This window comes from Neofelis nebulosa, chromosome 2 (genome assembly GCF_028018385.1).
Source record: "Neofelis nebulosa isolate mNeoNeb1 chromosome 2, mNeoNeb1.pri, whole genome shotgun sequence".
Taxonomy (NCBI): domain Eukaryota; kingdom Metazoa; phylum Chordata; class Mammalia; order Carnivora; family Felidae; genus Neofelis; species Neofelis nebulosa.
The window spans coordinates 204,088,957-204,102,637 of NC_080783.1; the positions used below are offsets into that span (position 1 = coordinate 204,088,957).

The following is a 13,681-nucleotide window of genomic DNA, read 5'->3' on the forward strand; positions in this document are numbered from 1 at the left end:
TAAACTGTTTGCTCGAGTTCTGTGTGCTGCTTTCGCAAATTAATTGAGCCCGAGGAGGGGACCATGGGAACCTCTGATTTATACCAGTTGGAAGCAGAGGTAACCATCTGGACCTATGATTCACAACTGAAGGTGGGGAGAAGGAAATAGTTTTGGGGGACTGAGTCCTTAACCTGGGGGATTTGATGCTAACTCCTGGTAGATAGTGTGAGAATTGAGTTACATTAGAGGACACCTAGTGGGTGTGGCAGAATTGCTTGATGTGGGGACCCCACCTCCCCCCAGCACACATACGGTGTCGGAAGTGTCGGAAGTAAAGCAATTTCTTGAGAGTAGAGGAGACACAAGAGTGTGTTTATCCATTAGAGTATAGAGGTAGAGAATGAAAATGGCACACACGGGGCGCCTGGGTGGCTCAGTCGGTTGAGCAGCCGACTTCAGCTCAGGTCATGATCTCGCGGCCCGTGAGTTCGAGCCCCGCGTCGGGCTCTGTGCTAACCGCTCAGAGCCTGGAGCCTGTTTCAGATTCTGTGTCTCCCTCTCTCTGACCCTCCCCCGTTCATGCTCTGTCTCTCTCTGTCTCAAAAATAAATAAACGTTAAAAAAAATTAAAAAAAAAAAAAGAAAAAAGAAAATGGCACACACAAACTCTGACGATATAAAATATACGTCCATATGCTGATTAAGATGTGAAGGGAGGGGCATCTGGCTGGCTCAGTCAGTGGAGCATACAACTCTTGATCCTAGGGTCCTGAGTTCAAGCTCCACATGGGGTACAGAGTAGAGATTACCTAAAAAAAAACAAACACTTAAAGGGAATTTGGTGGGATATAAATGTGGCCATCTTCCATGTTCTTTTCCCTGTAAAGATGATAATGTTGATATAAAACAGTTTCATCAGTCAATGAAAATTGCTTACAAAATTACCCAACAAACACCCCTGTTTCAGATGTACCATATGGATTCTTAGCTGCTTGGAGATTTAAAAATAACGAAAAAACCCTGCTCTTTCCACATGGAAAATACTCAAATGCTCCAACTCATCCTTTCTTTGTCAGCAGAGGGTATTTTGCCACAAACTAGCCTCCTGAGCACCTGAGATTTTTTTTATTTTGTATTTTTTTTAAGTTTATTTTTTAAATAGGCATTTTAAAACCTTTTTTTAAAGGTCTATCTATTTCTTTTGAGAGAGAGAGAGACGGGGAGACAGAGCTCGAGCCAGGGAGGGGCAGAGAGAGAGAGGGAGACACAGAATCTGAAGCAGGTTCCAGGCTCTGAGCTGTCAGCACAGAGCCTGACATGGGGCTCGAACTCACAAACCGGGAGATCATGACCTGAACTGAAGCCATATGCTTAACTGACTGAGCCACCCAGATGCCCCTAAAATTTATTTATTTATTTTGAGAGAGAGAGAGAGAGAGAGAGAGAGAGAGAGAGCATGCAAGTGTATGAGAGTGGAGGAGGGGCAGAGAGAGAGAGAGAGAGAGAGAGAGAGAGAGAGAATCCCAAGCAGGTTCTGCACTGTCAGCACAGAACCCAAACGGGCTCAATCCCATGAACTGTAAGATCGTGACCTGAGCTGAAACCAGGAGTGGGATGCTTAACTGACTGAGCCACCCAGCTGCCCCTGAACACCTGAGATCTTACCTCCCAGCCAAGACTGTGCAGCTCTCACTTCTCCCTTCAAAGCCTTAATCTGCTGTTTATGGTTTTTGAGATGGTTGCTGGGGAAACCAGACAAATGTCATGTAGGATTAGAATGCAATTTCAGGGGCAAGACAAAGCGCAGAGAATCATGAATCCAGACAAATTCAGATCCACACTAATTAGTTCAGTCCAAAAAAACAAAAACAAAAACAAAAAAAGAGGAAGCAAACATACCTAGTCCAACTGGTTTTGAAATCAATTCCTTGTCTCGGAGTGCCTGTGTGGTTCAGCTGAGCGTCCAAATTCAGCTCAGGTCATGATCTCATGATTCATGGGTTCATGCCCTGCACTGGGCTCTCTGATATCAGCGTGGAGCCTGCTTCAGATCCTCTGCCCTCCTTTCTCTCTGCCCCTCCCCTGCTCACACACACACTCTCTCTCTCTCTCTCTCTCTCTCTCTCAAAAATAAACAAACATTTAAAAAAATCAATTTCTTGTCTCTCAATCAAGAGGTGGAGAGAGTAGCAAAGTCCAAAAGACTCAGAAGTTGTAGTTCTTAATTAATTACCTACAGGGCATAGCATGATTTTCATGTGACTGTTTCCCCAGATAAATGTGGACCGTGTAGTACCCAGGGATGCAACTGTGAAACGGAATAAAGAGAACTTCCAATGAAATGGAGTCGGGAGGCCAGAAGGGACAGTTCTCACCTCCTACCAGAGGCCTCAGTTGCAGAACCAACAGGAAGAGACCTACTTTGCATTCCCAACAGGAAGAAGCCTGCACTTTACCACCCCAGCAGGAGGAAGATTTTTCTCCTTGCCTGGCAACAGCCCAGCCAATGAGAGACTGTTCCTACTCGGCCAATGAAAAGCCACTACACTTTGAACTCCCAGTTTTCTCCAGTGGGCTTTGTGTTTATAACAGCCCCTCTTAACACCCTCTATAAATGAGGGTTCTTCTCCGTTCTCCCGACTTGCCTATGACTTTGCCATAGTTTATATGTCCTGAATTGCAATTCCTCTGCTCTTCCTGAATAAGCCTATTTTGCTGGTAAAATAACTGACAGTTTTATCTATAAGGTTAACAAGATCCAGTGGAGGTAGGCATCCCTTTCCATGAACTGTTGTCCTGCATTTGGGTTAATTCCCATTTTACCTCTGGGAGCATCGGGGTGATGGACAGTGAGGAAAGAAGAGAGTTATGGGGCCAAGCCAGGCGTCTGTAACCCCCAGCAAGCCACCTGATCTCCCTGGGCCTCTTTTTCATCTGTAAAATGGCAGGCTGGACTGTTTGGTCTCTGAGGGCTCTTCCGGATCCATGGTAAGTTTGATTATCTTAACAGCCGTTTTGTTTTGTTTAATGTTTATGTATTTTTGAGAGCAAGAGAGAGACAGAGTGTGAGCAGGGGAGGGGCAGAGAGAGAGGGAGACACAGAATTGGAAGCAGGCTCCAGGCTCTGAGCTGTCAGCACAGAGCCTGACGCGGGGCTCGAACTCATGAGCCGAGAGATCATGACCTGAGCCGAAGTTGGATGCTTAACCCACTGAGCCACCCAGGCGCCCCTGTCTTGACTGCCTTTTTAGACAGCCGGCTCAGGTAATCACCAGGCAGTTTCCTCATTTTGATGCTATGTTTTTTAGGAAGCCTATGACTCAGTGCATTAGCACAAATCGCTTGCAGGTGATTACAAGGGAAAACTGTTCCCAGGATGAAAAAGAGAGGCTGTAAATGAAATTAAGCCTTTGGCCATCAGCCGAAGGTGCTCTCCCTCCCCTTGGCAAAGAGCCTGCACTTTTATCTGGAGGGTTCTGGGAGCTCTTTCTGGTGGCAGTTAACTCATCTTCAGCTTCCTCAACTGCCGAATTCCCCCTCCCCTGGTACCTCCTGGGTCCACTCGAATACCACAGTCACCCTGGGAAACCTGGACAAGTGTAGACAGAGCCATAAGAACACACAGAGACAGGGGCGCCTGGGTGGCGCAGTCGGTTAAGCGTCCGACTTCAGCCAGGTCACGATCTCGCGGTCCGTGAGTTCGAGCCCCGCGTCAGGCTCTGGGCCGATGGCTCGGAGCTCGGAGCCTGGAGCCTGCTTCCGATTCTGTGTCTCCCTCTCTCTCTGCCCCTCCCCCGTTCATGCTCTGTCTCTCTCTGTCCCAAAAATAAATAAAAAACGTTGGAAAAAAAAATTTAAAAAAAAGAACACACAGAGACAAGATGCAGTTCAGCAGCTACTCCGTGTACTTGCTGTGCGACCTCAGGCAGTCTTCTAACCTCTCTGGGCTTTAGTTTATTCTTCCATGGTTCATTTTTTTTTTTTTTTCAGTTCAATTTTTTTTAATTATTTATTATTATTTTTAAATTTACATCCAAGTTAGCATATAGTGCGATCATGATTTCAGGAGTAGAATCCAGTGATTCATCCCCTACGGATAACACCCAGTGCTCCTCCCCACAAATGTCTTCCTCAATGCCCCTTGACCATTTAGCCCATCCCCCCACCCACAACCCTCCAGCCACCCTGTTTGTTCTCTATATTGAAGAATCTTTTATGTTTTGCCCCCTCCCTGTTTTTATATTATTTTTGCTTCCCTTCCCTTATGTTCATCTCTTCCGTCTCTTCAATTCCACATGAGTGAAGTCATATGATATTTGTCTTTCTCTGACTACTCTTCTATGATTCATTAATTCATTCAACCAATATTTACCGAGTGCCTGCTATATGCCAGCAGCGAACAGAAGAGACAGTAATCCCTGCCCTGATGAAGGTTATGTTCTCATGTGGGGAAAACAAAAATAAGCCAATGCTAGGCATGTTGGAGGGCGGTGAGTGCTCTGGGGAGAAATAAAGGGGGAAGGGAATAGTGCTATCTGCCCACTGCCCACCCACAGATTGTGATGAGGACTGAATGAGTTCGTGTCAGTACAATTCCTTCATTGGACAGTAATGCGCTACGCGAATTTAAAGAGTAATTACAGGGGCACCTGGGTGGCTCAGTCAGTTGAGCGTTTGACTTCAGCTCAGGTCATGATCTCACGGTCTGTGGGTTCGAGCCCCACATCAGGCTTTGTGCTGACAGCTCAGAGCCTGGAGCCTGCTTGGGATTCTGTCTCCTCCTCTCTGTCTGCCCCTCCCCCACTCATGCTCTTGTGTGTGTGTGTGTGTGTGTGTGTGTGTGTGCGCGCGCTCTCTCTCTCACTCAAATAAATAAAGATTAAAAAAAATTTAAAGGGGCGCCTGGGTGGTGCAGTCGGTTAAGCGTCCGACTTCAGCCAGGTCACGATCTCGCGGTCCGTGAGTTCGAGCCCCGCGTCAGGCTCTGGGCCGATGGCTCGGAGCCTGGAGCCTGTTTCCGATTCTGTGTCTCCCTCTCTCTCTGCCCCTCCCCTGTTCATGCTCTGTCTCTCTCTGTCCCAAAAATAAATAAAAAAAAAAAAAAAAAAAAAATTTAAAAAGGGGTGCCTGGGTGGCTCAGTCAGTTAGGTGTCCAGCTTCGGCTCAGGTCACAATCTCATAGTTTGTGAGTTCAAGCCCTGCATCAGGCTCTGTGCCGACAGCTCAGAGCCTGGAGCCTGCTTCGGATTCTGTGTCTCCCTCTCTCTCTGCCCCTCCCAGCTTATGCTCTGTCCCTCTCTCAAAAATAAATAAAAACATTTTTTAAAAATTTCAATGTATAGCCTTCCAATCTTTTCTGTGTACAAATATGGGTTGTCTATTTTATAAAAATGAAATCCTATCCTACACATTTTATAATTTAAAGCTAGTTTCGTTGCACTTTTCATGTTTTTATTATTGGAATCCTAATCTCTTTAAAAATTTTCTTTAAAAGGTTTGCCATCCTGCAGAAGGGCCTGAGCTGTAAGCAAACAAGATTATCTTAAGTTACCCATAACCAGGACCAAAATACAAACGTCTTTTTTCCTGGATAAGAATGTCTTCTAAACATTGACACCCCACTGATTCTTTTCACCTTCAGTGTCAGCCTGACTCTGTCTGGGGGCATTTCCCACCTGGCTGACTCTCTGGAGTGACCAGGGAAAATGCAGGGATTTATGGAATCGGAACAGGATGAAAGACAATCTCACCAATCTGAGTCTTGCTCCAGGGAAAGCAAGATATTTAATCATTGCGGGGTGCCTGGGGGGCGCAGTCGGTTAAGCATCCGACTTCAGCTCAGGTCATGATCTCACAGTCCGTGAGTTCGAGCCCCGCGTCAGGCTCTGTGCTGGCAGCTCAGAGCTTGGAGTCTGCTTCAGATCTGTGTCTCCCTCTCTCTGACCCTCCCCTGTTCATGCTCTGTCTCTCTCTGTCTCAAAAATAAATAAACTTTAAAAAAAAAAAGATATTTAATCATTGCATATTTTCTGGTTGTATTTTGGCTATAAAAAAATGTAGTCAAGGAGTAAAAATACAAACCAGTCTAACTGAAAGAATTTTCACTGGAGGCTCACTCTTTAAAGCTGTGGTTCTCCTGGGGCGCCTGGGTGGTTCAGTCGGTTAAGCGTCTGACTCTTGGTTTCGGCTCAGGTCATGATCTCACGGTTTGTGAGTTTGAGCCCCACGTTGGGCCCTGTGCTGACAGCATGGAGCCTGCTTGGGATTCTCTGTCTCTCTCTCTCTGCCCCTCCCAACTTGTGCTCTCTCTCTCTCTCTCTCTCTCTGTCATTCATAAACAAACAAACATTAAAAAAAATGTGGTTTTCCTGTGACCAGTTTAGGACTGGACCTCCCTCACAGGTCAACTATTAAGAAAAAATGACACATGCAATGATTTCTCAATAAAACAAGGGAAAAAACATTAAAAAAATGACACAAGGGGCGCCTGGGTGGCGCAGTCGGTTAGGCGTCCGACTTCAGCCAGGTCGCGATCTCCTGGTCTGTGAGTTCGAGCCCCGCGTCGGGCTCTGGGCTGATGGCTCGGAGCCTGGAGCTTGTTTCCGATTCTGTGTCTCCCTCTCTCTCTGCCCCTCCCCTGTTCATGCTCTCTCTCTGTCCCAAAAATAAATAAAAAACGTTGAAAAAAAAAATTAAAAAAAAAAAAAATGACACAAGAAGAGAGGAAACATTTAGCAAGCATGACTGGTCAGTGTCAAGATGCCCAAGCTTGGCCTGAGCCCCTGAGCACGGGCCTTTCACCATAATGGAGTGAATGAGCCCTGTGGGCTCTACAAATGCCACAGAAGCAGAGAAAACCATGCAGGCTGACATGGTTCCTTCTGCTCTGTGACTAATTCAGTTCTCCTTGTAGAGAGGGATAGAGAGGGGATAAGATGCTCACCCACACAATCCTCTAACGTGCCAGTTCTGGGAGCAAGCCCCAGTCACAATTCTGTGACCTTCAGCACCCTAGATGACCGGATCATTTCCACCTAATCTTCTGGGTGCCTGATAAGTAAATCCCAGAACAAGAAGCAGCCAAGCCTTTGACACTGGGAACAGGTGGCACTGGGAAATCAGTGCCCAGGGGCTGCTTCTCATTTGCAAAGGAGAACAAATCTCTGTTCCAGACTTTCCAACAGTTGCTAGAAACTTCTAATGAATAATCTGGGAAAATGACCAAAGTTATCAAGGAAATGAGCAATAGAAGACGAGTAAATTTGGCCTCTAAAATACCTTTCATTCAAAGGATTCACTCAGGCAACTTCCGAGAAATCATTTTTGGTCTGATTACTTCCTTTGGGGCCAAGAGGCTTCGTAAAATCTCCTAGGACAGAAGATTGCACAATTTTCCATTAAAGATCTTAATTATTCAAGCGCAATAAGTCAGTCAGAGAAAGACAGATATTACATGATTTCACCCATATGTGGAATTTGAAACCCTTAACAGATGAACATAGGGGAAGGAAAAAGAAGATAAAAGGAAAAAGAAGATAAAAGCAGAGAGGGAGGCAAACCATAAGAGATTCTTGAATACAGAGAATGAACTGAGGGTTGATTGGGGTGGGGGGTGTCGGGGTGGGTTAAATGGGTGACAAGCATTAAGGAGGGCACTTTTTTTTTTTTTTTAATTTTTTTTTTCCAACGTTCTTTATTTATTTTTGGGACAGAGAGAGACAGAGCATGAACGGGGGAGGGGCAGAGAGAGAGGGAGACACAGAATCGGAAACAGGCTCCAGGCTCCGAGCCATCAGCCCAGAGCCCGACGCGGGGCTCGAACTCACGGACCGCGAGATCGTGACCTGGCTGAAGTCGGACGCTTAACCGACTGCGCCACCCAGGCGCCCCAAGGAGGGCACTTTTTGGAGGAGAACTGACTGTCATACGTAAGAGATGAATCACTGGGTTCTACTCCTGAAGCCAAGACTACACTGTATGTTAACTATCTTGAGAATGAATGAATGAATGAATGAATGAATGAAAATTTTAAAAAGGTGGGAAAAAAAGAAAACATGTAAATACTTTTTTAAAGTAAAAAAAAAAACCACACACCTCAATTATTCAAAACACATTGAAGGAGGATAGCACCAGACCAAGAATTATCTTGATTACTTCTTTGAAGCAAAAGGAAATGGTGAATCTAGAGTCAAACCACATGCAACGCTTATTCATTTGGAACTCAGAAAACAGTGAATGATAGGTGTATTTTTTCCCACCACATGGGAGTAGAATCTAATAAGGAATCTACGTAACTTAGTTGGAGTAAGCATTTACATGTACACATCTAGCAACAGAATAGGTGGTACCTGATATTTTTCTGAAATATTTATCCTAAAAGGCATAGACATCTCCAATGAAAGCTGCACTTTACCTAAACAAATCACAGCAAAAGTTTCTTCTAGAGCAATAATAGAAATAGCACACAAATTTTTAAAAAAAATTTTTTTTAACGTGTATTTATTTTTGAGACAGAGAGAGACAGAGCATGAATGGGGGAGGGTCAGAGAGAGGGAGACACACAATCTGAAACAGGCTCCGGGCTCTGAGCTGTCAGCACAGGGACCCGATGCGGGGCTCGAACTCACGGACCGCGAGATCGTGACCTGAGCCGAAGTCGGCGCTCAACCGACTGAGCCACCCAGGCGCCCCATAATAGCACACAAATTTAAACTAACCCTGATGTAGAATCAAAGGAGGAAAAAGAGAGGTATTAATAGTTTTTTAATGACTATGTAAAGGTTATATAAAGTCTACTAATAAATCAGACTTCTTAGTTCACAGCACATCATCATCACTGATCCATAGAAGATGCCTCTTATGTATTAGTACGTACGTATGTGGTTAACGTAGATCTTTTTATTTGTATATATTCTTGCACAGGACAGTAATGTCTTCGTATTTTAATTTACGTGACTCAAGTGTTACACACATCTCACTGATGACTTTCGTCACGCGGTCTAGCATCCATGTAGCTGGGTAGATGGCTACTCTGTGATATGCTTCTCCATGGGGTCGATTTCCCAGAAGGGGACACCAGCTTGCTTCCATAAATAATGGTGCAGTGAACATTCTCATTGTGTCTCCTTCCGGACCCATCTGAGAATAATACCTTTGGGAATAATACCTTTGGGATATTCCCGGAGCAGAGCTGCTGAGTCAAAGATTTTGTTCTTATTGAAATGACTAAGTACTGCCACATCGTTCCTCAGAATAACTAAACCAGTCAACGCTCCCACCTGTGTTACATTGGGTTTCCTGTATCCGCACCCTTTGGCTAGACTTGGCATTATTTACTTTCTACATTTTTGAAAATCCAGTAGGTATAAAATGGCATCTTGTCGCTTTACTTTACACATACCTGATTACTGGGTTTGAGGGTCTCTTGCAGGCCCCCTTTACTTTTCTGTCAATTGCTGTTCATATCCTTTACCCCATTTTCCTACTGGGATGCTTTTCCTTTGGATTTGCCAAAGTACCTCATATATTTATTTATCCCCTATTTGGATTGCAAATATCTTCTCCCTATTATCTGTCGGCACTGTCCATGGCATTCTTCACAGACTAAATCATTAGTTCTGATGTAATCAAATAATTTTAACCTTATAGCTTATGCTTTTAAAGTTTGATCAAGTCTTTCCCTTCCTCTAGGTCACAGTGGCATTCTCCTACAACCCATTCTATTAACTCCATAGTTTTACATTCTATATTCTGGTTTTTAAGCCATCTGGAGTCCATCTCTGTATGTAGTGTTTGACGGGGAACCAAGTTTTATTGACCTACCTATACTAAACCTTTTTCCCCAGCACCATCGACCAGGCAGTGTAGCCTTTCTCTGTTTATTTATGATGCCTCTCTATTGTATATTAAAATCTTCTGCAGGGGCGCCTGGGTGGCTCAGTCGGTCGTGTCCGACTTCGGCTCAGGTCATGATCTTAGGGTTTGTGGGTTCGAGCCCCGTGTTGGGCTCTGTGCTGGTGGTGCAGAGCCTGCTTGGGATTCTCTCTCTCTCTCTGCCCCTCCACCACTTGCACTTTCTCTCAATATAAATAAATAAACTTAAAAATTTTTTACATTTTACGTAGACACTGGTCTGTGTCTATTCTTCTTTTAAAAATTTGACTTTTCTTGTATCAATCTCATGTGACTTTGTAGGTTGTCTGAATATTGTTAGGGCAACTCCTGCATCTTTTTTCTTTTTAAGGTTGTCATAACTGTTTTTTTTTATTCTTTTAGAATAAGTTTAATGAGTGTAGTGTAAAAAAATATATAGCTGGAATTTTGACAAAGATTCCATTGCATTTATAATTTGGAAAAAATTTGACATTCCTAAAATATGAAGTTATCCCACTTAAAAGCAGGTACTTAAATTATCATGTCCTTATTAGAGTTCGAAAGTTTGTTTATGCTGATGTTTTGTTGCAATTATGAGTGTTATTGCTTATATATTGGTCATTGATGGTGTAAGGAAATGCTACTGGTTTTTCTAAGTTATTCTTGTATTCTCTGCTGAACTTTTGTAGATTCTAATAGTTTTATCAACTTGGTTTTCCCATTTATTCAATCAGGAAGGCCCTTCTGCTACCCCAACCTCATAACTGTCCTCCTTAGAGAAATTAATAAAGAAATTTTAATTCACAAAACTACCCTTTAATCAGACTCCATGTCAAGATTTTAGTAGAATGTTTCTCTAAATGTTCCCCGGACAGCAATGCAATGAAACACTTCTGGGCAAAAGGGCTCTGTCGCTAATTAGATTTGAGAAACACGGTATATCCTAGTTCAAATTAATTTGCACTCTCTCAAATTAAATTAAAATTAAAAAGTTCCTAGAAGCATGGCAACACAGAAACTAGTCAACTTTCCCAGGCATTTTGACCATAAGCTTTTCACAAATAACATAACTATCTAAATACTTAATCTACAACTAACTTATAGTTACACCTTCTATGTCTTAGAAGACTGGGAGATGTTTAGGAAGATTTGAGATGTTGCACATGTGTGTAAGAATTTTAATCCTTTCTCCTTCTAAATTAGAACCATATTGTGATGTGTTCAGAAAAGGCAGCGGGAATTTCTGCCCACTCCTGCTATCTAGTTTAACTAATGTGTCTTGGTGATAATTGGACTCTGACACATACACTGTTGAATTTCACTTTTAAGTCAGTGTATTTTTTTAAATAAATTTTTTTTTTCTAGGGGTGCCTGGGTGGCTTAGTGGGTTAAGCGTCCGACTTCGGCTCAGGTCATGATCTCACAGTCCGTGAGTTTGAGCCCCGCGTCGGCTCTGTGCTGACAGCTCAGAGCCTGGTGCCTGCTTCGGATTCTGTGTCTCCCTTTCTCTCTGCCCTTCCCCTGCTCATGCTCTGTCTCAAAAATAAATTAAAAAATTTAAAAAAATTTTTGTTTTCTAAATGTTTTATTTTTGAGAGACAGAGAGAGACAGAGCGTGAGCAGGGGAGGGGCAGAGAGAAAGGGAGACACAGAATCCGAAGCAGGCTCCAAGCTCTGAGCTGTCAGCACAGAGCCTGATGTGGAGCTTGAACCCACAAGCCATGAGATCATGACCTGAGCTGAAGTTGGATGCTTACCGGACTGAGCCACCCAGGTGCCCCAAGTCAAGTCTATTTTCATGAGGTAAATTACTTAAACCTTTATTCTTCTATTTTCTATTCTGCATTAAAATAATCATTTTATCCTCAGGTTATTTGCAGTGGTTCTACAGGTTGTTGTTTCAGCCCAGGAATCCTTAGCTCAAGTGCAATCTCATGCTAACGCCATTCTGCACAAGGAATGCAGGTGGGTCTGAAGCAGGGTGCAAGGTCCCACTGACTTGGGAGCCTGGCTCCCCCTGGAGGCAGCCCTGAGGAACACAGCTTGGAAAAACATCTGTTTAAAGGAGAACCGTTGGGGACTAATCCGCTTTTAGTTTTACTGAAACAAACAAAACACTTAACGATTTTAAGAGCCTTTGAATCCTAATTCTTCCAAAAAAAAAAAAAGCCAAAAGATTTCAGCTTAACAGAGTAGTGGAGCATGGTCCACCTAGAACGGAGGCAGGAAACTATGCTTCTAGTCCCAGGTTGGCTACCATCCAGATGTATGAATTTGGCAATTCTTCTTGGGCATTTACTCATAAAGACGCATGCGTGGGGATGTGGCAGCCGCTGGACAGACTGGTGTTTGGGACTGTTCTGCTGAGCTCTCCCAGGGGCTAGGTACCCTTCTGGTCCTCACTTCTCCCTCAGTCCCTTCAAAGGGAGCAGCTGTTCACCTTTGTTTGGTAATCAGTTTTACATTAGACTTTATGTACGATTTCATTGGAACAAAGAATAGAGTTCTATGGCTGAAGAATTAAGTATATATTGAAACAATCACTGCACTAGATAAGCTTTACAGTCATTTTTAGCCTCAGCATTTGGATTTGGAGGGTTTTTGGTTTTTAAACCAAGACAGAAAATAAGCCTTTACCTGGAATGAATCATTTTTAACTGAGGATAAACCCAGGTAAAAAAACTTTTCTTGGTAAAGAACTCAAACCATCGTGGTTATTTCCAGAGTCTGCAGTGAGTTAACACCTTTAACTCTGGCACGGCACAGTACTAACATTCAACTGGAATCTACTAGTTAAAGTAGGTTCCACACCCGACATGGGGCTCAAACTTAACAACCCCGAGAGATCGAGAGTTGCCTGCTCTACCAACTGAGCCAGCCAGGTGTCCCAGTGTAAATGACAGTTATTAAAAATAGTACAAGAACTCAACCCAATGGATGGATTAAAAAAAAACAAATAACCTCATTTTATTTTTATTAGCTTTAAAAACAAAACTTGTTACAAGTAATCACAAGGATTCCAAAAAAATTACATTCTGCTTTTGTCACTTTGATAGGACAAGGAACGTTTACATGTCCTAAAAATACAGGATAGCCAAAGTTGACAAGTAACGAACTACTACGAATTACGGACTGTCGCTTCAAGCACACTAAAATACGGAATACATGTATATAAATTACTGACCAGTTTTCGGAAGTACAATGAATATTCACTATAATTTATAGTACCAGAAAAGTAACGTGCCCATGAAGATAACACAAGATCACAAACATGTTCAGATAAAATGGCAATCCAACTCCTGGGTTCGATGAAGATACAGTTGGAGGACATGTGCGCTGGCAGCAGAAACGTGGATCCCTCCTGTCTGGGGCCCCCACCTCGGGGTGACAAGCCCCGAAGAGGATAGCGCAGCCACACGAGTAGCCACCTTTCTCTCTCCGCAGTCCCCAGTCTGGGGTAGGCAGCCTGGGCACTAAATAGGAAGCAATACAGGAAAGCGCGTATTATCTGCATAGAGATCTTCCGTTATGACAGAATGAACATTCAGTCGAAGCGGTGCAGGAAACTCCAAGGGTCTGCGGCCCATAATTGATTTTACTTCAAAAGGAAACACAGTTTACAAGACAGACCACGTGTCTAATGTAGTAAAAGGTCTTTACACTTCTGTTTAAATGGATGGAGACACTTGGACTCAGCTCAATGTTCGTTTTTCTTAAGCTTGGCTGGAAACTTCTATTTTGAACGTGACCGTTTTTATGATCTTTTTGGTCGGTAAAACCTAGCAGTTGTGGCAACTTCCTGTTGCTTTGTGGCTTGTGTATTTGG

At 43.5% G+C, this 13,681-nt stretch overlaps 1 long non-coding RNA gene across 1 annotated transcript; it reads right to left on the minus strand.

Annotated features, from left to right (window-relative positions):
- Positions 1 to 633: 633 nt before the first annotated feature.
- Positions 634 to 7,637, minus strand: LOC131505269 (uncharacterized). The gene is made up of 3 exons (XR_009258341.1): positions 7,261 to 7,637; positions 1,648 to 1,724; positions 634 to 861 (listed from the first exon to the last, which is right to left on the minus strand). It is a non-coding gene; the product is annotated as an uncharacterized LOC131505269 (long non-coding RNA).
- Between the last annotated feature and the right edge of the window lie 6,044 nt (positions 7,638 to 13,681).